We start from the raw sequence: 24,280 nt of genomic DNA on the forward strand, positions 1-24,280 counted from the left end.
TGGGAAGCTCTTTATCTCTCCTTCAATTTTAAATGATAGCCTTGCTGGATAAAGCAATCTAGGTTATAGGCCTTTGTTTTCCATCACTTCGAGTACCTCTTGCCACTCCCTCCTGGCCTGCAATGTTTCTGTAGAAAAGTCACTTGATAGTCTTATAGGAGTTCCCTTGTATGTAACCCGCTGTCTTTCTCTTGCCGCTTTTAGGATTCTGTCTTTGTATTTAACCTTTGCCATTTTCACCATAACGTGTCTTGGTGTTGGACTGTTTGGGTTTATCCTGGTTGGAACTCTCTGCGCTTCCAGGGCTTGTACGTCAGTTTCCTTCACCAGCTGAGGGAAGTTTTCGGACATCATTATTTGAAACATGTTCTCAATCTCTTGCTTCCTCTCTTCACCTTCTGGTATTCCTCTGATGCGCATGTTGTTGCGCTTGATGTTATCCCAGAGGTCTCTTAAACCATCTTCATTGTTTTTTATTCTTTTTTCTTTCTGTTGTTCTGTTTGGGTCATCTCTGCTAACTTATCTTCTAAGTGGCTGATTCAAGCCTCTGCTTCATCTAACCTGCTGTTAATTCCTTCAAGTGAGTTCTTTATTTCAGTAATTGTGTTCTTTATTTCTAGCTGGTTGCTCATTATGATTTCTCTATCCTTCTTTATGTCGTCACTAAGCTCCTTAAACATTCTTATCATCAGTGTTCTGAACTCTGTCTCTGATAGGTTGGTTACCTCTGTTTCATTTGGTTCCATTTCTGGAGGTTTCTTGTGTTCTTTTATTTGGGACATGTTTCTTTGTTTCCCCATTCTGGCTGACTCTCTTTTGCTTCAATGTATTACATAGATCCCCTAGAGTTCTTATTTTGCTGGGTGATCTTATGCAGTATGTGTCCTTTATATTTGACTTGCACTACTTCCTTCTTCTCCTCTGCGTGTGCTCCAAAGGTGACTCGTGTGTTGTGCATATTGTCCTGTTAAAGAAGATCGTTAATTGCTTTTTGCTTCTGAGTAGGTGGGGTTAACTCCTAGACTGACTAGTTGTGAGACTGGGCTCTGCCCACTGCAGGATGTTCTGTTGTGTGAGGGTTGACCACTTAAATATGGTTTGGCCTCTATGGGCTCTTGTGCCTGTAGAGAATTCTCTCTGGGTGTGTTATTTGTAGGTCAATCCCAGTAGTACTCTGGTTTGGTCTGGAGTTGGCCTCTGCGTGTGTTGCATCTTGTGCCTCTTAAGCTGGGGCTGGTGTAGGGCAATTTCAGAACAAAGCAAATCGCAACAATAACAACAACAACAAAAACCCAAATACACTCACATGTAAAAACAACTGATAACCCACACTCGACACAGGCAAAAATATCAAAAATACAAAAGCAAAACAAAACAAAAAAAGCAGTGCCAGTCTTGGCTTAAGCCCACCAAGTAATCTCCAGGTTGTCCTCTGCTGTACCAAAGAGTTTCTGTGTCTTGTGCAGGTAGAGCCGGTCACCTGGTGCCCAGAGTGACCCTGGTACTGCAGTTTTAGATGAGTGGAGCTGTGGGGTCTGGATGGTAGTTTTTACACAGTCAGTGCAGTTTCTGCTCTTGCCTGCACATATGCGCACTGAGAGTAACACAACCAGCCCTGTGCCCAGGTCTCCTGAGTCTTAGACACTTCTTCTGTGAGTGTGTGTGTGTGTGTGTGTGTATGTGTTTGTGCGTGTAGGTCAGGCTATTTCTGAGCTGCTGAAAGCCCAGAGGTACATCTGCCGCTTACTGCTGACCCCTGCGAGTGTCTCGGCAGTTGTAATTTCCCTGCCTTAGTCAGGCCAAAAAAAGTGGGGGCTGGGGATGAGGGAGTCTTCTGTCTCCCAGCCCAGCAGTATCACACTCTTCCCAGCCTCTTCATTTAGTCAGAGCTGCAAGCTGGGTCTTCCCAGATCCTGAGCGCTAGGGCTCCTCTGTAATCTGACACTACTTGCCAGTTCACGGGTCAGCTTGAGTCTCTGGAAGGGCCAGGGTAGGACTGGGAGAGTGGTTGGAGGGGCCCAGGTATGGTGTTTACTTCCTTTGTCTGACCTAGGGCCCATCTGGGGGTCTCAGCTAAGGTTACTGCCTCAAATGCTGGATATGCTGCTCTCAGCAGGAGAGATCAGCTGTGGGATGCAGGGAGAGAGCCCACCTCCTAGCTCTTGTGGTCTCTGTTCTGTCCTGGGACCCCCTGTGTCTCCACAGCCTTGGATGTGGACGCATCTCCATTCCTCTCCCTACCCCCTTCTCCTGCTCGCCCAGTTTGCCCACCTTCAAGTAATCCTCGTACTAGTCTCTTAGCTGTTTTTTTGTGATGAGCAGAGAGTCTTTTGATGGGTTATAAATGATCAATTTGTAGTAAGTACTGGAGGAAAACTCAAGAAGACCACGTCGCTGCCTCCATTCCTATGATGTCACTCTCTCGAGTCATGACTTTTTGTCAAGTTTGCAAAAGTGAGCATTTTAACTGTGATTGTTACAACCAGTGTCTCTTTCCACTCTGATTTCCACGTCAACTCCTCCTCCTCGTATTGGGTAGTATTGGCATGGCTGAGGCATTTGGGAGATAGGCCTAAGAGGAAGTTTAATTGATAAATGTAATATTTTTTATGTGGTGGCTGCAATTGGCCTGAGATCCAGAGAAGAATCTTCATGTCACACTAAGTTCTAGGTAAGATCATTCTAGTCATCCTGGTGCACAAATCGCTTCCAGCAATATTCCTTCTATGAGGTACCTAATTTCTGTGTTATGGGCCAAAGTGAAGGGCTAGAGATTGATTGCAAAATGAATCTGACCTATGTAGTCAGCACCAGGAAGGAAGTGGGTAATGGGGAAGAAAAATGTACAGAGCCAGAAGCTCATCAGTGAAAATTCTTACAAATCTTACAGCTCATATGTGAAATAAAATCAATAGAAGTTTTCTCATAAGGATTTATATCATTTTACTATGATTTTGAACTTAAAGAAAAATTTCTAAATTATCGGTAATATAAAAACATTAAAAACAAGTTTTAATCATCTATGCTAAAAGAAAAACAGAATTATCTTTCTATTCTCTCTGAAGAAAAAGAGAGCACATTATTCCATGAAGGGATACTCAAAGAATGCAGGCAAAATACAAAGTGAAGAAGTATTACAGAGGTATGACAGGCAGTTAATTAATAAAAAAATTATGCCATTTTCCTAAATCATGTGGTGGCACATTTCAGCTCTTTAAAATGTATAATTTGTTGTAGTTTTTCTCATGCAAAATAAAAATTAACATTAATTATTAATTTTGCAATATTTTCTTAAGTCGATTACTTCCAATGGCGTAGCTTTAGATCCCAAAAAATCTGGATGTGCTTCCATGTGGCACTCAGCACATGTTAAGTTTTATACTCGAAGAAGAGAAAATAATCTCCTGGAAACTACCAGGGAGGTTTTAGCTTTTTTTCTCACAGTCTTTTATGTGAGAGCAATGTTTATCAGGACGGTGAATGTCACAAGATATGTACACATGGAATGAATCAGGTCTGGGGGGCTGAGTGATTGCTAACATACACAGGTAGCACATTTAACTCTACAAACCTGACTTAATTAAGAAAATAATACCCCAAAAAAATCAGCAAACTAGAACATCCCTGTTCTCTGAGAGTTAAAGACCTTCACCCAAAGGTCTTCACCCTTGTAACCTTCACCCAAAACTGGAGGGAAGAAACCCAGTTGGATTATTCTTATTCTTACTTTGCATATACCCTGGACATTCCACCAAGAATTTTGAATTTCAACAGTCTCCCCTAAAATATACATGTGTTGCCTACAAAATTTTATCATCACAAATATTTTTAGCATTATCCAAAATAACCTTTGCAATATATGTGTCTTTATTATAGTTGTCAAAAGTTTTGTAGTTGTCGTGTAGTTAATAATCTGAATTAAGAAAGTACAGATGGACATATGAGGCAAACACCTCCCAAGCTTACCTTGGATAGGGATGCCAAAGATAATAGAGGAATGGGATCATTTCTTGACCCAATATGAACGTTTCTATATTATTCCAGATGGTTCCCCAAAAGAGTTTTGTTAGGGAAGTTATGTTTACACATGAGAGGCCCATTTAAGTGATAATTATAAAGATAGGAAAAGCATTATTTTATTTTATATTGTTCATTGCTTTGGGCCTTCATGTTAGTCAGAAATCCTTTAGAAGATATGGCTTTCAGAGCATGAACTCAACGTTGATAATGATGTGTAAGAAGCCAGTCTAAATGTTAAGAACATAAAGCAATGAGGCTTTCAAAGGTACAGCCAGTGGTGTTTCATCCAGGAGCTAAGGACTGGATGACAGATCTTCCAAGGCTGACAGTACTCAGGGATACCTAATATCAGCTCAAACTGAGAGTTACAAAGTCAGAAAGGAATCCTCTGAACTTGTCTCCCTGAGTATTGAAGCTCAACTTAAAAGCTTCAACTTACCTAACTAAAAAGTTTGGATGGGGTGCAGTGAATGAGACAGGAAATCAAGTCAAATGCTATAATGATATTCCTAAAGAGAAGATTTTGTGTCTCTTGCTTGCTTGCATTTCTACAAGAGAAGTTCAAAAGAAAGAATGTCAGAAGTTTAAAAGTATAGATGACTGAGTGACATGTTACACTTTTTGCTGGTTTATAGCATAACATTAAACCTCTAAGTATCCACTTCTCCACTCATGATTTTGGAATGTGAACATTGTCTGCCTCTTCTGGGTGGCATATTCAACTGAAGTAGAAAAGAAAAGGGCATAATTTATGTAAAAATACACACAAGGAAACGGCCATTACTACTAGAGCATGAAGAAACATATCTGCGTATGTGTTAGTAACATAAGAGAAGGATAGGTGGAGAAAATATTTTAACACTTAAATTTCAAGTCTTATCCCTTTATATTTTTTTGAATATTAATATAACACAGCTTTGGACATATAAATGTCACCCACATGTCTTAATCTAAAGATTTGCAGCAAAGTCTAAGGATTTAAGATACAGACAGGAAATAAATCTGATGGTTTTTATCCTGTAAAACAGTCTTAAAAGTCAGTAAGGTTCTTTGGTTTCACATTGTACCCAAAATAGATGCACTATTCTTACTGTAACAGTATGCAAAGTCTCCTCCCTATTTGTTTAAATAGATACTCATACAATGATGTCATTTTATTTCAAAAATGCCTATCATATATGAGTTGTGATAAAAAATATGGTGAATATTTACATTAAAAAAAATTATTACAGTAAAAGACACATTGCTGTTAATTACCCTCAAAACACTCCCCCTCTCTTCGAACACACTTATCCCATCATTCTTATCTCTTTCTGAAGCAGTTCTGGAAGTCCTGTTTTATGAGTGTCTTTAGTTGTGCTGTAGTGACTGCCTTGATGTCCTGAATTGATTCAAAATATTTACCTTTCATGGTCATTTTGACTTAGGGGAAGAGCCAGAAGTCACATGGTGACAGATCCCGTGAATAAGGCAGATGAGGACACACTGTAATGTTTTTATTTGACAGAAATTGCCATACCAGAAGCAATGTGTGACACAGGGCTTTTCTGCTGTGATCAAAACATACAGTGAATGCTGCTGCCAAGTGCCATCCAATGGAAAGGCAGGGATCTTCAATATAGCATGACGACCCTTAGTAACAGTGTGTGAAAAGTTTCAAAGTGTTCAGTGCAGTCAGTCAGATGTGAGCTACAGTTGAGAGAAGGTGTGTTTTGAAGTATGCCATAAATCATCCACCGTCATGGCAACACCTCGTGTCACACATTGCTTCTGTTATACGGCAATTTCTGTCACATAAAAACATTATGGTGTGTCTTCAACCACCTTATTCCCTGGATCTGGCACCATGAGACTTCTGGCTCTTCTCCAAACTCAAAATATTTCAGGACCTCAAGGTAGCCATGACAGCACAACTAAAGACACTCATGAAAGAGGACTCCCAGAACTGCTTAAGAAAGTAGCAAGAACTGGGATCCGTATGTTCAAAGAGAGGGGGATTAATGGCAATGTGTCTTTTACTGTAATTACACCTCACACATGAGACTTGTATGAAAGACAGAGATGTGGAAATAGTAGGTTTTGTAATGCCCTTTTCTGGCTCTCTTCTTTGAATAATCAATGTGACCTTTTTTCTCCAATTTAAGGAAGTTGTTCTTGGCTTTGCTACTAATTTTGAATCTATATATCCCATCATTTAAAACATGTTTTAATCAAATCAAGCAAAGATATCTGGGGTGATTAGTCTTGGATTTTCATTCCTTTAATTCTCTTAACTGTGAACTGTGGATACTCAACTCCTCCTCTTTTACATTCCCCAGATACTGTTGATTTCCCTGATTATAAGCTTTATATCACCCATGTTTATTTTAGCTTGCTTTTGTGAAAGTTGAAACCATACGTGATGAGAATCATATTCTGAGCCTAAATGCTTAACATTTAACAGGGATTTTAACTAAGAGACCCAATGATGCCAACTGTAAAATAACCTGTCATTTCTTGATGATTTGCTTTGCTTTATTAAAGGTCAGAAAGGCCAAAATTATGTTTTAAAAGAAGTCTTCCTATAATGCAGTTGTCAGAGAAAATTAATAAAACAGAAGATTAGAAAAAAATTGATGATAGTAGAAAAATAGAAGTACTGTTAAATTAATATATCTTATAGTTTTGGCTTTTTATTAACTTGTTATCCTTTTCTCACTCTAGGTGGACAGGAAGATTATGAAATTATTATGTGACAGTTTATAGACAGACACTGAAAGGAGCATTTTCTGATGTAAAAATGTTAACACCAAAAATACAAGTTAAGAAAGTTAAGGATTTTATATTCTTTAAATAAAATGGATGTTCTTTCTTCTAGAGTGATTGATTTAAGTCTGAAAACAATGTTTAAACTTAAGACACAAGTGAACAATCAGTGAGTCCAATTTATACTGGTGCATAAAAAACAAATATGTAATGTTTGTTTACTATATAATTTATTTTGCATAATGATATCAAAACCATCCAGGCAACTCTGTTCTTGAACCAGAGTTGTACTGGTGGGACTACTGGGGTCAAAGAAGCTTCTATTAGATTCCTCACTAAAATCTGAGGAAGGTAATACTCTCCTCCCCATACATATTTTGCTTGAGTGTCCTATACCCCAAATATGTGTTCCACTGTAACCTCATAATACAAACCAAGCCTCTGGATGGTCTTCATTCACATGTTAATTTACATAGACACAAACAATATAGCCTAATACTGCTAGGTTTCTTTGCAATGAAAAGCATATTCTGCTTACTGGGGGGAAAAGCCAGGATGCAGCCGGTTGTATTTTAATAGTTATCTCTGAGTAAATAGAAGGAATTACTTCCAAATGCCATAAAGAATTATTGTAGATTATCATAGCATTTGAGCTTTAGTGCTGAGGTAAATTGTTTCCTCTATTGCATGACCACGATCTTGAAAGTTTTTATTTTGTTCCAATAATGGAGATGCTTGACCACATACTGAGTCAGATAAATCACAAAGCGAACTCTTCAGCAGTCCTGGGCAGGCCATAACTCATGCCACAGCTGAAAACTGCATTAACACAATTCAGATAGATAAAACCCAACACAGACATATTTGATTTGGTTACAGTGGGAATAGGGACTTTATTCATTCAGAAATACAATAATGCAACAACAACAAATGCTCTTGTTCCACAACGTGAAAAAGAAGCCCAGGGACTATACATTGCGGTCTGTAGTCTTTCATTACTAGAGACAACACATCCAGTGATGAACGCTAGATATCAATGAAAGAAATGGAAACTTGTCAACTAAGAGGAATATTTATATACTTTTGAGAATGAAAGAGTTGAGGAATGGCAGCATTGTAGTATAAATTACAATGATGAACATATGGCTCCTTAAAATTTTCTAACGTAAAACATGAAAAGGGATTGTAATTCTCTGTAGTGCATGAATAGCCTACAGCTTCAACTTTGAAGTAAATGAACCACTTTTCCTTCGTGTGTACCAACTAAAATTAGGTAGCACCTTGCTTGAAATGTTGATATGTTCTATGGTAAGGAAGCTTAGGGATTGAACCAACTGAACCTGCCAAGGTAAGTTAGAGAACAGAAAATTTTTAAATGTGCGAATCTCAATAACAAAATATGATTGCCCTAGTTTGCTGTTAGGAATCAGGATTAGTTTTGAGTCTGGTGCCTTAGACCACTTGGCCATCCTGACACCCTAAGGGTTAATTTTGATGGTATTAGAAGATACTAGAATCAGGGGACCTAGAATTTATAATTTCTGCTTCCGGCTCCCACCTCCTTTTCCACATGAGTCTCCCAAGATACCAAGTACCCAGAAATGAGGACAAATTCTAAAATTAAATGTGCCTTAATTATTTCCAGTTAGCCCCCAATATCCTGTCACGAAGCTCTCTGGACAGCTTGGCTAAGAACTTGGATCAGACTCATGGCTCAAGAGGAGTACCTGGGTCCATTTTTCTCTGTCTTAGCTGAAGCTGCCCACCAGAACCAAAGTTGGTTCTCACAAATGAAAGAGATTGGAAGGTATTGCCATGGTGCTTCTATTAACTAGGAAGCTGGTACATTTGACTTCATCAGTGTTTCCCTATGACCAATCAAATTAGTTCTACCTTCTCCCTGAGAAGAGGATGAGAGTTGGGGGAGACAAGAAAGGAAGTAGAAGAAAAGAGTCTCCAATGGAAAGGGAGTGGTGCTTAGACTCCTTTGCTGGCCAGAGGTTGATGACTTCACATAGAAAACATGCTTAATTCAGTTCCAAGGGCAGTTACATTCTATGTAAACTGGAAAGGGAAAAGGGTAGAAGACATGGTTCTTGTTTTTAAAAGGACTCAGATCTAGCAGGAAAATGAGCTCTGTCTGTAATATTAAGTTGGTGTAAAAGTAATTGTGGTTTAAAATGTTAAAAATAATTGCAGAAACTACAATTACTTTTGCACCATCCTAATACAAACACTTCATGTGTTTATAAACCAACTTACATGGGAAATCTAAAGAGGGAACCATTATTTCTGGTATGAGTGTAAGGTGGTTAGAAAAGGCTAAAGCAGAGATATTTGAGTAAGCTATTAAAAGATAAAAAATAACTTTAGCAAATTAGTAAAATGACAAGATGTATTGTATGGAAAATGGGAGAAGTCAGAAAATTCAACAAGTGTTAAAGGGATATGAACTTACACTGCATTTATGGCGAGAGCTGGGGCTAGAGATCTGGGGAGTAAGGAGAAACAGGAGCTAAGTGTCTGAAAATGTTCCAAGAAAGGTGTTTTGTTGTTAGGCTTTGAGTGTCCTGCCAAGATATTAAGCGTTTTATCTTTGATGATGATGGGAACCATGGCAGGTTTTGAAAAAGAGAAATTATATGATTAGGTCCATGTTTACCAGAGATTATTCTGGCAACATGGTGAAGGATGAATGGACTGGAAGTGATAAAGATAAAGGTAGAAAAACCAGTTAAGAGGCTAATGCAGCTGTCAAAGATATGAACTGGGAGAGTGGGAGGGATGTTCGGTCCAACAACACTGATTATTCAGTAGACAGTGAGGCTAACTGCTAAGTAGGGACACCAAAATTATTTTTTGAATAATTTGATATTATAGAGTTCAAAAAGGTATTAAAGTTGTCCTTATGGGAAAGATTTAAATTTTGTTGGACTTCTTTATACTTACTCTATGAAACAAATTTTTTAAACATATGTGTGTTTAGTGGGAGTGTGGCTGCACCATTATCTTCTGTAACCTTGGGGCTTTTAAAGGTCCTAATTAGTGATGAAATCTGTTGCTTAGGCAACTTAATGTACTAGTGCCATCAAATCAGATAAGGAACACAAGAATAGAACAGATTTCAGGGGGAAAAGGTTTAGTTTGGGATTTTAGAAGTTGAGGTGACAAAGGGGCTTCCAAGTGGAAATGTCCAGTAAGATCTAGCACATAGGAGTTGAGGCTGGTGATAGAGATGAATAACTCTGCCTAACATCTGGAGTATATTTGCAAAGTATCTTCATGTGCATTTGCAAAGTATCTTCATGTTCATAACTAGCACATCTAGAAATAGAAGGTAACGGTGAAAATGCAATGTCAAATACCAAAAAAAAAAAGGAGGGGGAGGCTTTTTGTTTGATTGTTCAATGGCATTTTAACTTGTTTTGTTTTAATACTTAGGTTGGAAAGACTAGGGTTTTATAGGCTGTTGTGGATCAGCTAATTGTTCAAGGAGGTACCTTACAGTTTCCTAGTCATTTTTGTTGCAAAAAGTATGTGTTTCTGTTTATGGTTCATTTTATGATTAGAAGAGCCAATTAACCCACTAATGGCTCAAATCACACAGTATCCAGAACATGGAAGTTATGCAACAAATATTTGTTGAACAAAAATTTGTGAGATGATGATGATGCCTGTCTCACATAGTACTTTTATGAATTGAATTCAAGCTGTGAAGCAATCATGGCTTTTCACACATCTAAACTTCAGCTTTTCTTTCTAAATGAGTCTCTAAATGAAAAGTTATAAAAATAAGTATGGAAGCAAGTGCATTTTTTCCTCTCCACACATGTTGAAGTGTGCATGATATGGTGTTTAGTTTTTTTGTAGAACATGTAAACTCATTAGCAGAATGGTGAAACACACCTTATCCTAATTTTTTTATTTTATTTTTAGAATGTATGAAAACATCATTGAAGTGTGTTCAATTCCAAGAACCAAATGAAGTTGTATAGGTGCATTTAAAAATATAACACATTAATTGAGTTATACAAATAATAATAATAATAATAATAATAATACATAAGTGAACATTTTATGACAAGTTCTCTGATAAGCATTTACATGTATTATCTCATGTTTACTATACGTGGGCATTCTTATTAGACTTAGTTTTAATATGTTAAAAAAAAAACACTAAGTCACAGAGAGGTTAAGTACCATGCCTAAGGTCATACATCCAATCATAGCAGGAGCTCAGATTTGATTTAGCAAAGGGAACTCTAAATCCCATGTTTTTAATCCACCAAAATGTGCTGCACAATTTCATTTACTATAAAGGAGGATTTCTTTTTTCTACCAAGGCCAATAAAAATAAAAGTCCAAACATTTTAGAATTTTTTTCATAAGGACAACTTTAATATATTTTTGGAACTCTATAATGTCAGATTATTCAAAAACTATTTTTGGTACCCCTACTTTGCAGGTAGTCTTACTGTCTACTGAATAATCAGCGTTGTTGGACTCTAGATTGATATTTTGGCTCTGTCTAACTCTGTGCCTACTTCTCTGGGTTCCAAATTTTCTCATTTATAAACAGGAGAGAGTAATTTTACCTACTTCCCAAGGTTGTTATTTGGCTAAATGTATTAGTTTATGTAAAACCTTCATTGTAGGGCTTTATGAGAGTAAATTGCATTTATCACTAATTTAACACACACTCATGTTTCCGTACATGTTCATGTACACACACATACACACACACACACGCATACACACTCACAATCTGAGATTCTCTTCTTAGCAACTTGTTAGGGAGCTAAAATTTCATTTCAGCCTGGTCTGTGTACTCTACCAACATACTCCTTATCTCTCCTCTGAGTTAGCTTATTCCTAAAGCTAACTTAATCCCTAAGTCCTTAGTTCCTATGGGTTGTTGAATCATTTGGGTATCATCCCTGAGCATAGGTAGTGGAAGTGTGCAATCTTACTTCTTATTTCTAATTATTTGGCATTTAAATTGGCATCAAAGTGATGTAAAGCTGGGTTTATCCCTACAATGCCTTCATTTGAATGACAACTTTTTAACCTAGATTAAAAAATGATTCTTTTATGTTGTCTTTAATGTTAATTTCTATTAATTTCTAGAAGTTAAAAATGCAAGAAGAAGCCACAGCAAAACTTAAAAAAACACAGACTAATTGTCTATTGTTTTCAGCCAATTAATATGTGATTGTTGTAAAACATTATAAAATGCTTAAAATAATTCCAAAATTAACTATTGTTAACATTTTCTTAAGAATTATTCCAGGTAACTTTAATGTCATTAGTGGTATGAGTGTGTCTGTGTGTGTGTCTGTGTGCGCGCATGCATGCACAACAGATAACTATATGATCTGTGTTTATTGTTCACATAAATTACTTTCTACTAAATATTCTGCTCCATAAATCTGCAATTTGTCCACTTACCAATGTATCTTGGACATTTTTCTACATCAGTACATATAGATATAATCCATTAAAAATAATTGTTTAGAATTCTGCCTAGAATGTGTATCATAATTTATGATGGATTTTAAGTAATTTCCAGATTTTCACTTTTAACTATTGTTAGCAGTTTAATATCCCTGAACATATATCTTTGATATTATGAAAGTTTCTTTGTGAAATGAGTCTTTGAACACACAAGTAACTCATGCTAATTGTTTTCAAATATAAATTGTTGTTAATGTGCAAAAAATATAAGTTTAATTATGTGAATCCATAATAACCTTCTCTGAAAACTTTATATATCCTTCAAGCAGAAAAAATACGTAGATGAAATAATTGTCTCTTGTCTAGTCTGAGGCAATGATGATGACATTTGTTTTCAATTTTTAATCAAACACACATGAAACCTTTGAGATGAGCAGGTGATATGGTTATTATTGGATGTGTTGCTTATTTACAAGGGTATATTTAGAGCTTGATATCAAAGTTCTAAAGCTGATTTCAAAAAGGTAGTATTAATTGTGCTATGGCATGGGACTCTGCTGAAGAAATTGGGGGAGAATGAAAGTGACTCAAACTATAACAAAGTCACATAATTTCGTTATTCTAACTGCATTATTCAGCCCATTGCATTGGTGCTGGTACAGCTACAAAACAAAACAAACAAACAAAACAAAAATAAAACAACCAAAAAAATTCCATACTATTCTCTCAAAGAAGATATGTATGTGAAAGGGTTATATCTCATTCATCCATTAATACTTTTATTCAAAAACCATATATACACTAGCTACAATATGCCAAACTCTGTGACAAGCAGTGAGCATACAGTGTCCAATAAAATTAACGTTATGTCTGACCTCACAATGCTCTCTTTGGACCCGCCATTTAGTCACCACAGTAATTTTTTTCTGGAATGTTTTGGTACATTATACTTCTTCCACACTATCTGCATTGCCATTATTCTAATTTGGGATTAATGTCATTTTATTCCTAAACTACTATATTTTTATAATGGTTCACTCTCTTATCAGCCCTAATCTACTAAGCTATTATTGTTGAAAGTATTTTTGTAACACACCATTCTCATCATGTTGTTTCGTCATTAAAAAAATAAAACAATAATAATAACAATACTTTTGTGTTGCCTACAATGTCAAAATGTATACACTTCAGCACTTCCATATTTCCCCCAATTTGTCCGTCCAGCCTGCTGATATATGACCCCACATCCCCCAACACACACATAGGAGCTTCCCACTACAATATGTATAGTCTCCTTACTAAACTCCAGAATCTTCCTGGGATCTTTTTGTATCTAAATTAGATCAAAGTTTTATTTCCATTGAATTCCCTCCTTTGTTGCAATTATCCAAAATCTGCTCATAATTTAAGACTTAAATTAAACCCTAACCTAACAAAATTAGTTATCTTGTGCCTGTTGTATGATAGATATTAAATTAAGTTCTGGGGGTAAAAATAAATACACTCAGTAAAGGGTTTTCACTCAATGACAGACATAGGCAGATGATAACAACATAAAAAGACAAATCTAGTGAAGACATATAGAAGCTACTATGTAATTAGAGAGAGGGTTACCCAGTCCAACAAGAGGTATGGATGGAGATCATGAAAGCCTTCTTGGAAGAGGTAGTGCTCAAGAAGATTCTTAAAGGATTAGGAGGAGTTAACCAGATGAAGAAGATAGGAACATTCCAAACAGAGGGATAAGCTTGAACAAAGACATTGGCAAGATAAACAGCATAGCATATCAGTGTATTTAGAAAACATTCAGTATTTCAGGAGAGCAAAACATGAGGTAGATGGTCATGTAAGATTATGACAAAGAAATAGAGTAAATGATGTGGAACCACTGGCAAGTTTTGTTAGGGAAGTGAATTTGGATGCATTGTTTTGTCCATTGTGAGAGGACGGGTTTGAGTACATAGCCCTAGAAGTGGGTGATGGTTGCAATCATATAGGGCTTATAGTTAGAAGTATAAGTAGTTATGGAGATGAAGAAATTGATTCAATATTATTGAGGAGGTAAAGTGTACAGTACTTAGATAATTTGGGTATAAGAGCCAAGGGAAAGGAAAAACTCAATGGTGGGACCTCAGCCCCAATTTCCATTTTGAGTGACTAGATGAATGATGTGGTCTTGACTGAGTTAGAGACTATAAGTAGAAAAAGCAGGTTTGATGGGGGAAGTAATTTATTTAACATTGGGCATTTCCATTTTAGTTATCTGTTGATATCCTGGCTTGTTCCAAAGGATTTAGGGAAGTTGCATGAAACAAATATTTTCTGTAAGACAACCAGATAGAAATAACTATCAGTTTCTGGAACCATTTCAGAGATTGAGAAAGACTGGAGCGTTATAGACATAATACCACCAGGACTACTAGAGGGTTCTACTACTTATGGTGATAATCAACATCCTGAAAATTGATTCATTCAAGGAACTTCAGGAAGTAGGAGAAATGTGGGTTGATGGAAGAACCTTGAGGAATCACAACATTTAAGAAGTAAAGAATGACAGCAAAATTCATGTAATAGGCCAAGATGGAGATGTGTAAATTGATTAAAGACAGTGGCAGAGTGGTGGAAATTAAACCTAGAGTTGAAGTTCCAAGACAAAGCGAGTAATGAACCTTGTCAGATACAACAGAAACATCTGTCCGATAATGTCCACTGGACATTACAATTAAAATTTTTTCTTTAAGAGCCCTTTCAATGAGGTAGCAACAGTAAAAACCAGTCTTCAGTCTATGAAGAAGTAAATAGGACAAAGTAGAGATAATTCGATCCCACATTTAAGAAATAAGAATGGCAAGGAAGAGGAGTGAAAAGCTGATATAAGAACAGAGTGTGGTCAGAAGTTTGGAGAGGTAGGTCTGAGATGGTGGCATAAGTGGATGCTGAGCTCACCCCCTCCTAAGAACACATCAAACGTGCACCTTCATTAAGGGCAATTCCTTGTGAGAGACAACTGTGAACCAATTGAACAGCTTCTGCACAAACAATAGAGAGCGCACATAAAGAAGGTTGGAGAACCACAAGAGATCTCTGGGAGCTGAGGGAACAGCCCAGAACCAAAGGAACAAGTGAACAACCATTTTTTACATTTCCCCTGCATGTAGATAGCAGGCAGGAGTTCTATCCAGGTTCTCTAGCCAGCCTGCATTGCAGAACACTGTTGCATGTACCAAGGCATCCCTCCTGGAACTAGATCCAGCAGAAACAGGAGGGCACCATAGCATGCATACATGGGGCCCTTCCAATTGGAGATTGATTCAACAGGTATGTTAGGATGCTGCTTCACAGAATCACTGTGCTGCATGCACATGGGGGCTCCCTGCCTGGAGAGAGAATGCAAAACTAACAAAATATTGCACTGCCTGCAGCAGGGATACACTGTCCAGAGAAAGTACAGACATAGTGGTGCACTGATGCACGCGCGCATGAGGCTGCCCTGCCGAAGAAAGTGCAGAGCTAGCAAAACATGGTGGTACCCACATGGAGGGCTCCCCCATGTGGAATGAGTGGGGTGCTACTGTCCATAATATCATGGCTGCCCTGTCCACAGAGGATGCAGAAATGGCAAAGTACTGGTGTGTGTGCACACATGGCTTTCCTACCCAGAGAAACAGCAGAACTAGTAGGGCTTTCAGATGTAAGAACACAGAACAGCCACACCCAGACCCTGTTCTGACAACAAAGAGTTAAGGCAACAGGATTCACCAAAGGCTCAACCAGAAACACCTTTTACATCAGGCAGACTAACCCAGACTAGAAAGGCAAGGAGGCGCTCACACACCAGGCTGCCCCACTCAGAAACCACTCCTGTAAGAGAGAGGATACGTCAGGCACTGTTTGCACCCTCCCTGACTAAAACCAGCCTGCCAAAACTATTTGACATACAATCAGCACAGAGACCACTTTTACAAGTATGGGTGAAATAGTTATTTCTATCCAACTCACAGGAACAAACACAGAAAGTCAAATAAAATGGGGAGACAGAATAATATTCCCTAAATAAAGGAACAAGAAAAAACTTGAGAGAAAAACCCTAATAAAATTAGGATAATTAATTTTCCTGATAGAGAATTCAAAGAATTGGTGATAAGAATGTGTAACGAACTTGAGTAGAATAGAGAAACTTGGAGAACATTTTAACAAAGAATTATAAAATGTAATAAAAATCCAATCAGAGAGGAAGAATAGAATAACTGAAATGAATAATACATTAGAAGGAACTGACAGCAGATTGGTTAATTGCAGAAGAACAGATTAGTGACCTGGAAGACAGAATAGTGGAAATTACCCAATCAGAACAGCAAAATGAAAAAACAATTTTAAAAAAACTAGGATAGAATAAGAGATTTCTGGGAGAGCATCAAGGACCTCAACATTCACATTATAGGGATTCCAGAAGGAAAAGAGAGGAGAAAGGGATAGAAAGAATATTAAAAAAAATAATAATAATGGCTAGAAACTTCCTTAATCTGGGGAAGGAAACAGACATCCAGGTCTAGGAAGCACAAGAGTTCCAAATAAGATGAACCACAAGAGACATACACCAAGACATATTGTAATTAAAACGGCAAAAATTAAGGATAAGGAAATAATCTTAAAGGCAGCAGGAATGAAACAAGTCACGTACAAGGGAAACCCCATAAGGCTATCAGCTGATTTCTCAGAAACAACTTTACAGGCCAGAAGGGAGTAGCAGGAACTATTTCAAGTGTTGAAAGAAAGGAATCGACAACCAATAATACTATATTCAAAAATGAGATAGATATTGAAAGGGAGATAAAGAGTTTCCCAGACAAGCAAAAACTAAAAGAGTTAACCACAACTAAACCAGCTTTATAAGAAATGTTAAAAGGTAAGGGTGGAGGAGGATGGCAGAAGAGGGTAAATGGAGTTAATTATATGGTGATGGAAGAACAGACTGGGTGGTGAACATACAATGCAATATATAGATAATGTATTATAGAAATGTACACTTGAGGACTATATAATTTTACTAACCAATGTCACCCCAATAAATTTCATAAAAAAAAATTTTTAAAAGAGTCTTTTTTATGCAGAAAAGAAAAAGCCATAACCAGAAATAGGAAAATATAAAAAAGAAAAGTATCTCACTGGTAAAGACAAATATACAATAGTCACAGTGAATCAATAACCTAGAAAAGCTAATATGAGTAAAAGACAAGAGTAGCAAAATTAACTACAACTACAATAAACAATCAGGGGCCACACACACACACACACACACAAACACACACAAAAAATCACAACAAAAACAGCCAAAAACCAATTAAAAAGTGGCAATAAGCACATACCTATCAATAATTATTATAAACGTGAAAGCACTAAGTGCTCCAATAAAAAGATAGAATAGCAGAATGAATAAAGAAGCATGAACCATCTATATACTGCTTATAAAAGACTCAATTTAGATCAAAAGACACACAGAAACTAAAAAAGAGAAAAAATGAGGAAGATATTCAATACAAAGAGAAACAAAAAGAAAGCTGAGGTAGCAATACTTATATCAAACAAAACACACTTTAAAACAAGCGTGTAAAAAGAACAGACAAAGAAGTACACTACATAACGATAAAGAGGTCAATCCAAGAAGAGGATATAATAATTGTAAACATCTACACACCCAACACAGGAACACCCAACTTTATACAGCAAATATTAATGGACATAAAAGCAGAAATTAACAGTAATACACTAACAGTTGAAGACTTTAATACTCTACTTACCTCAATGGATAGATCAATCAGACACAAAATTAATAAGGAAATAATGGCCTTAAATGCCACATTAGACTGATTTAACTTAATAGACATTTTTGGAGCACTTCATCCAAAAACTGAAAATTACACATTTTTGTCAAGTGCACATGGTTCCAGGATAGATCACATGCTAGGACACAAAACATACCTCCATAAATTGAAATTATATCAAGCATATTTTCTGACCGAAACGGCATGAAATTAGGAATTAACTATAGGCAGTCCACTGGAAAAATATAAACTATATGGAGATTTAAAAACATGCTTCTAAACAACTAATGGATCAAAGAGGAAATCTACCTTGAAACAAATTAAATCAGAAACTACCTTGAGACAAATTAAACTTAAACAGAATCTTACAAAATTTATGGGATGCAGATAACATAGTTATAAGAGGAAATTTTATAGCTATACAGGCCTACCTAAGAAGCAGGAAAAATCCCCAAAAAACACAATCTAAATTTACACGTAAAGGAACTAGAAAAAGAAACAAAACCCAAAGTAGAAGGAAGGAAGTAATAAAATTCAGAGAGGAACAAACTAAACCCAAAGTAAGTAGAAGGAAGAAAATAATAAAAATCAAAGGGGAAATAAATGGAATAGAAAAACAATAGAAAAGTTCAATTAAACCAATAGCTGCTTATTTGAAAGGATAACTAAAATAGAAAAATCTCTAGCAAGACTCGTCAAGAAAAAAAGATAGAACAAAAATAAATAAGATCAGAAATGAAAGAGGAGAGACTAAAACTGACACCACAGAAATAAAAAGGGTCTAAAGTATACTATGAATAATTGTATCCAACAAATTTGACAATCTAGAAGAAATGATACATTTCTAGAAATATACAACCTTCCAAAACTAAATCAGGAAGAAGTAGAAAATCCAAGCTGACCAATTATAAGTAATGAAACAATGAAATTGAAGCTCTAATTAAAAATCTCCCAACAAAATCCCAGAACCAGATGGCTTCACAGGTGAATTCTACCAAACATTTAAAGACTAATTAGTAACTATTCTTCTCAAACTATTCCAAAATGTGAAGAGGAAGGAACATTTTAAACTCATTCTACAAGGACAGTATTACACTGATACAAAAACCAGGCAAAGACGAGAGAGAGAGAGAGAGAGAGAGAGAGAGAGCGCGAGAGAGAGAGAATTACAGGCCAATATGCTTGATGAGCAGAGATGCCAAAACTCTCAACAAAATACTAGCAAACTGAATTCAACAGTATGTTAAAAGGATTATGCACCATGATCAAGTGAGATTTATACCAGAAATTCAAGGGTGGTTCACATTCCACAAAACAATGTAATTCATTCCATCAACAAAATCAGGGATAAAAATCATATAATTATTTCAACAAATGCAGAAAAAAATGATAAAATTGAGCATCTGTTTATGATTAAAACTCTTGACAAAGTGTGTAGAGAAGGAACTTACCTCATCTTGATAAAGGCTTTATATGACAAATCCACAGCTAACATCATAATCACTGGTGAAAGCTGAAAGCTTTTCCTCTAAGACCAGGAAAAAGACAAGAATGCCCATGCTCACCACTATGATGCAATATAGTATTCAAAGTCCTAGCCACAGCAATCAGATAAGGAAAGGAAATAAAAGGCATCCAAATTGGAAAGGAAGTATTACAATGTCAATATTTGCAGATGAGATCATATTATGTATAGAAAACCCTAGAGAACCCACATAAAAGTAATACAAATTAATAAGATAATTCAGTAAAGTAGCAGGATGAATCCCTATACACTGATCATGAAAAACAAGAAGGAGAAATTAAGAAAATAATCCCACTTATATCAAAAAGAATAAAATATCTAGTAACAATTTTAACCAAGGAAGTGAAAGACATGTATTCAGAAAACTATAAAACACTGAATAAATAAATTGAAGAAGATACAAATAAACTGAAACATATACCATGGATTATGAATTTGAAGAATAAACATCATTAAAACATAAATGATATCCAAAGCAACTTACAAATTTAATGCAATCCCTATGAAAATAGCAATGACATCTTTCTCAGAACTAGAACAAGTAATCCTAAAATTTATATGGAACTACAAAAGACCACAAACAGCCAAAGCAATCTTGAGAAAGAACAAATTTGGAGGTATCAGGCTTCCTGATTTCAAACTATTCTGCAAAGCTATAATAATCAAAACAATATGGCACTGGCACAAAAGCAGACATATAAATCAATGGAACAGAATAGAGAGCCCAGAATTAAACCCTCACTTTTATGGTTAACCTATCCACAACAAAAGAGTCAAGAATACACAACGGAGAAATGACAGTCTCTTCAATAAACGATATTGGGAAAACTAGACAAATTCATGCCAAAAAATAAAGCAGCACCACTCTCTTACACCATATACAAAAATGAACTCAAAATGGCTTAAAGTCTTAAATGTAACTTATGAAACCATAAAACTCCCAGAAGTCTTTGACATCAATTTGAGTAATGTATTTTTGGAAATGTCCATTCAAGCAAGGGAAACAAAAGCAAAAATGAACAAATGGGACTTCATCAAACTAAAAAGCTTCTGCACAGCAAAATAAACCATCAACAAAACATAAAGACAACCTACTGAATGGGAGAATATATTTGCAAACGGTATATCCAATAAGTGGTTAATATGCAAAATATATTATGAACTCATACAAATCAATAACAAAAAATAAGTAATCTAATAAAAATTGGGCAAAGAACATAGAAGACTTTTCTCTAAAAAAGATATACAAATGGCAAACAGACATACGAAAAGATATTCAGCATCACTAACCATCAGGGAAATACAATCAATACAAATCAAAACCACAACGAGGATTCTGAAGAGAGAACTATCACGACTGCCTGAACATGGTGGATAGGTAAATGCTATGCTGACTGCATCACAAAATCACAATAAACTTACAAATAAATTATAGAACAATCAACCTCAAGAATCATCTGAACACTAGCTGAACAGAGCCACTATAACTAAGGATATAAAGTAGAGGCTGCATCAAGACCGGTAGGATGGATGGAGGCACAAAATCAGCAGACCCCAAACCCACAGAGAGGTTGAAAGCCTGGAGGTAAACCTTGATGGCAGAGATCCTCTCTGAAGAAGGATGGGTCCCCCCAGCGCCACACCTGGTTCCCCAGCACAGAGATCCTGTGCCAGAAAGAGAAGTTCCCAGGATATCTAACTGTGAAAATCAGCAAAGACTCTGTCTGCCCTTCCTGGTGGGGTAGAAGGTGGCTGGAAATCCAGACGTCCTCTTGTAGCGCTGACACACGAACTCACTTGCTGGTGGGCCCTTACTTGGTCTGTGGTGGAGGGGGTGACAGCTCAGGAAGTCCAGGGAAGTGTGGGAATGACTGAACTTAGTGCCTTTGGCACAGGAAATGGATTTGTGAGCTTGAAGTGGTGGTAAGCTGCAGTGTTCTCAGGGCACTGGGCAAGGTAGTCACAGGCTGGGCACTGCTGTGAGAACTGAATCTACATTAACGTAAAAACCACTGGTCGTGTCTTGTGACTCCGTTGAACTGCACCCTGCCCAGCTAGTGCTGCATCACCAAAGGCATTCAACACTGGGTCAACTATCCCAGCACAAACACCTAAGGAGGCTGTTTCAATGGCTGGGCCTTAGAGGCAGCTGGTGGGTGGCAATAGGATAAAGGGGCCTTTTGGTAAGCTGCTTCAGGTCCACTATTGGTGGCAGCCAGCCTCAGTTCACAGTGACACCTACCTCCATATCCAGCAAAGGCAGCAGCCAACCACATATAGATTTGAGGCTCCTACCACATAGCCACAGACCAGTAACAGACAAGTCTAAAATTGTCCTTCATGGAAGCTCCTCTCATGAGACACCAGAAACAACATACCCAGAGGCCAGCTTCAGACCACCCAAGAGCACTACCTGATTAGCCTCCCAGGTGGCACACATAAAGGGGGTTCTCAACAGACACAAGAGCTTATAGGGGCAAAACCTCCTCTGAGGGGTCAGCCTCCACACAGCAGCTCATACATGTTGGTGTAGCCAATCCTCACAGTTAGTCAGCCTGAGAGTCAATCCCATCCACTGACATGTCAAAAGCAATCACTCAGTGACCCAAGAACACACAAAACACACAAGGGACACTCTTGGAAACATGCACTGGATATTAGGGAGATTGCGCAATTTGACTACACAGGACACATACTACATAAGGTCACCCAGCAAAGACTGAGAGATATACTTAATACATAGAAGCAAACACAGAGCAGCAGCCAGAATGAGGAAACAAACAAACAAAAATGTTCCAAATAAATGAACAGCAGAAACTCCAGAAATGGAACTAAATGAAATGGAGGCAACCAACCTACCAGAGACAGAGTTTAAAAAACTGATTATAAGAATGCTCTCGGAACTTAGCAAGAATTTCAACAAAGCGATAGCAACCATAAAGAAGAACTAGAAATCATGAAAAAGAACCAGTCAGAAATAAAGAACACAATAACTGATGAGGAATACATTAGAAGGAATCACCAGCAAATTAGATGAAGCAGAGGATCGAATAAGCAATTTAGAAGACAAAGTAGCAGAATACACCCAATTGGAACAAAAACCAAAAAAAGAATAAAAAACAATGAAGATAATTTAAGGGATTTGTGGCATAACATCAAGTGCAACAACATTTGCATCATAGGAGTATCAAAAGCAGAAGAGAGGGAGCAAGGGATTAAGAACTATTTGAAGAAATAATGACCAAAAACTTCCCTAACCTGGGGAAGGAAACTGACATAGGAGCCCAGAAAGTGCAGAAAGTCCCAAAGAAGATGAACCCAATCAAGCCCACACAAAGACACATCATAGTTGAAATGGCAAAGTTTAAAGACAAAAAGAGAATCCTAAAAGCAGCAAGAGAAAGACAATAGTTACTTACAAGGGAACTCCCATAAGACTATGAGCTGATTTTTCTACAGAAACCTTGGAGGCCAGAAGGGAATGGCTGGGAATATTCAAAGTGATGAAAAACAAGGGCCTACAACAGAGAGTGTTCTACCCAGCAAGGCTATCATTTAAAATTGAAGAAGTAAAGAGCTTTCCAGATAAGAAAAAGCTAAAGGAATTCATTACCACCAAGACAGTATTACAGGAAATGTTAATACTTCTTTAAGAAGAAGAAAGGAGAAAACAAACAAACTAACAAAGACCAAAAATATGAATAGTAAAATGGCAATAATTATGTACCTATCAATAATCACTTTAAATGCAAATGGATTAAATGCTCCAATCAAAAGACGTAGTGTAGCTGAATAGGTAGGAAAACAAGACCCCAACATATGCTGTCTACAAGAGACCCATCTCAGACCAAGACACACACAGACTGAAAGCAAAGGAATGGAAAAAGATATTTCACACTAGTGGAAACGAGAAAAAAGCTGGGGTAGCAATACTTGTATCAGAAAAATAGATTTTAGAATGAAGATGATAATAAAAGACAAAGAAGAACATTACATAATAACAAAGAGATCAATCCAACAAGAGGACATAACTCTTATAAACATCTATGCACCCAACATAGGAGCACTTAAATATATAAAACAAATCTTGACAGACATAAAGGCAGAAATCAAAAGTAACACAATCGTAGTCGGGAACTTTATCATCCCACTGACACCAATGGACAGATCCTCCAGACAGAGAATAAACACAGAAACAGTGGCTTTAAATGACATACTAGACAACATAAATTTAATTGATATTTTTAGAGCATTTCACCCCAAAGCAGCTGAATGTACATTATTTTCAAGTGCACATGTTTGGCCAGAGAACAAGTCTCAATAAATTTAAGACGATTGAAATTATAACAAGCGTATCCTCTGACCACAGTGCTATGAAACTAGAAATGAATTACAAGGAAAAAACAAAAAAACACACAAACCCATGGACACTGAATAACATGCTACTAAATAATGAATGGGTGTACAATGAGATCAAGGAAGAAATAGAAAGATACCTTGAGACAAACGAAAATGAAAACAAAACAACCCAAAAACTATGGGACACAGCGGAAGCAGTCCTAAGAGGGAAATTCATAGCAATTCAGGACTACCTAAAGAAACAAGAAAAGTTACATAGATTTCAGGGGTACAATTCTATATTACATCATCTATAAATCACATTGTGTGTTCACCACCCAGAGTCAGTTCTCCTTCCATCACCATATATTTGAT

This window comes from Rhinolophus sinicus, linkage group LG12 (assembly GCF_036562045.2).
Source record: "Rhinolophus sinicus isolate RSC01 linkage group LG12, ASM3656204v1, whole genome shotgun sequence".
NCBI classification, from domain to species: domain Eukaryota; kingdom Metazoa; phylum Chordata; class Mammalia; order Chiroptera; family Rhinolophidae; genus Rhinolophus; species Rhinolophus sinicus.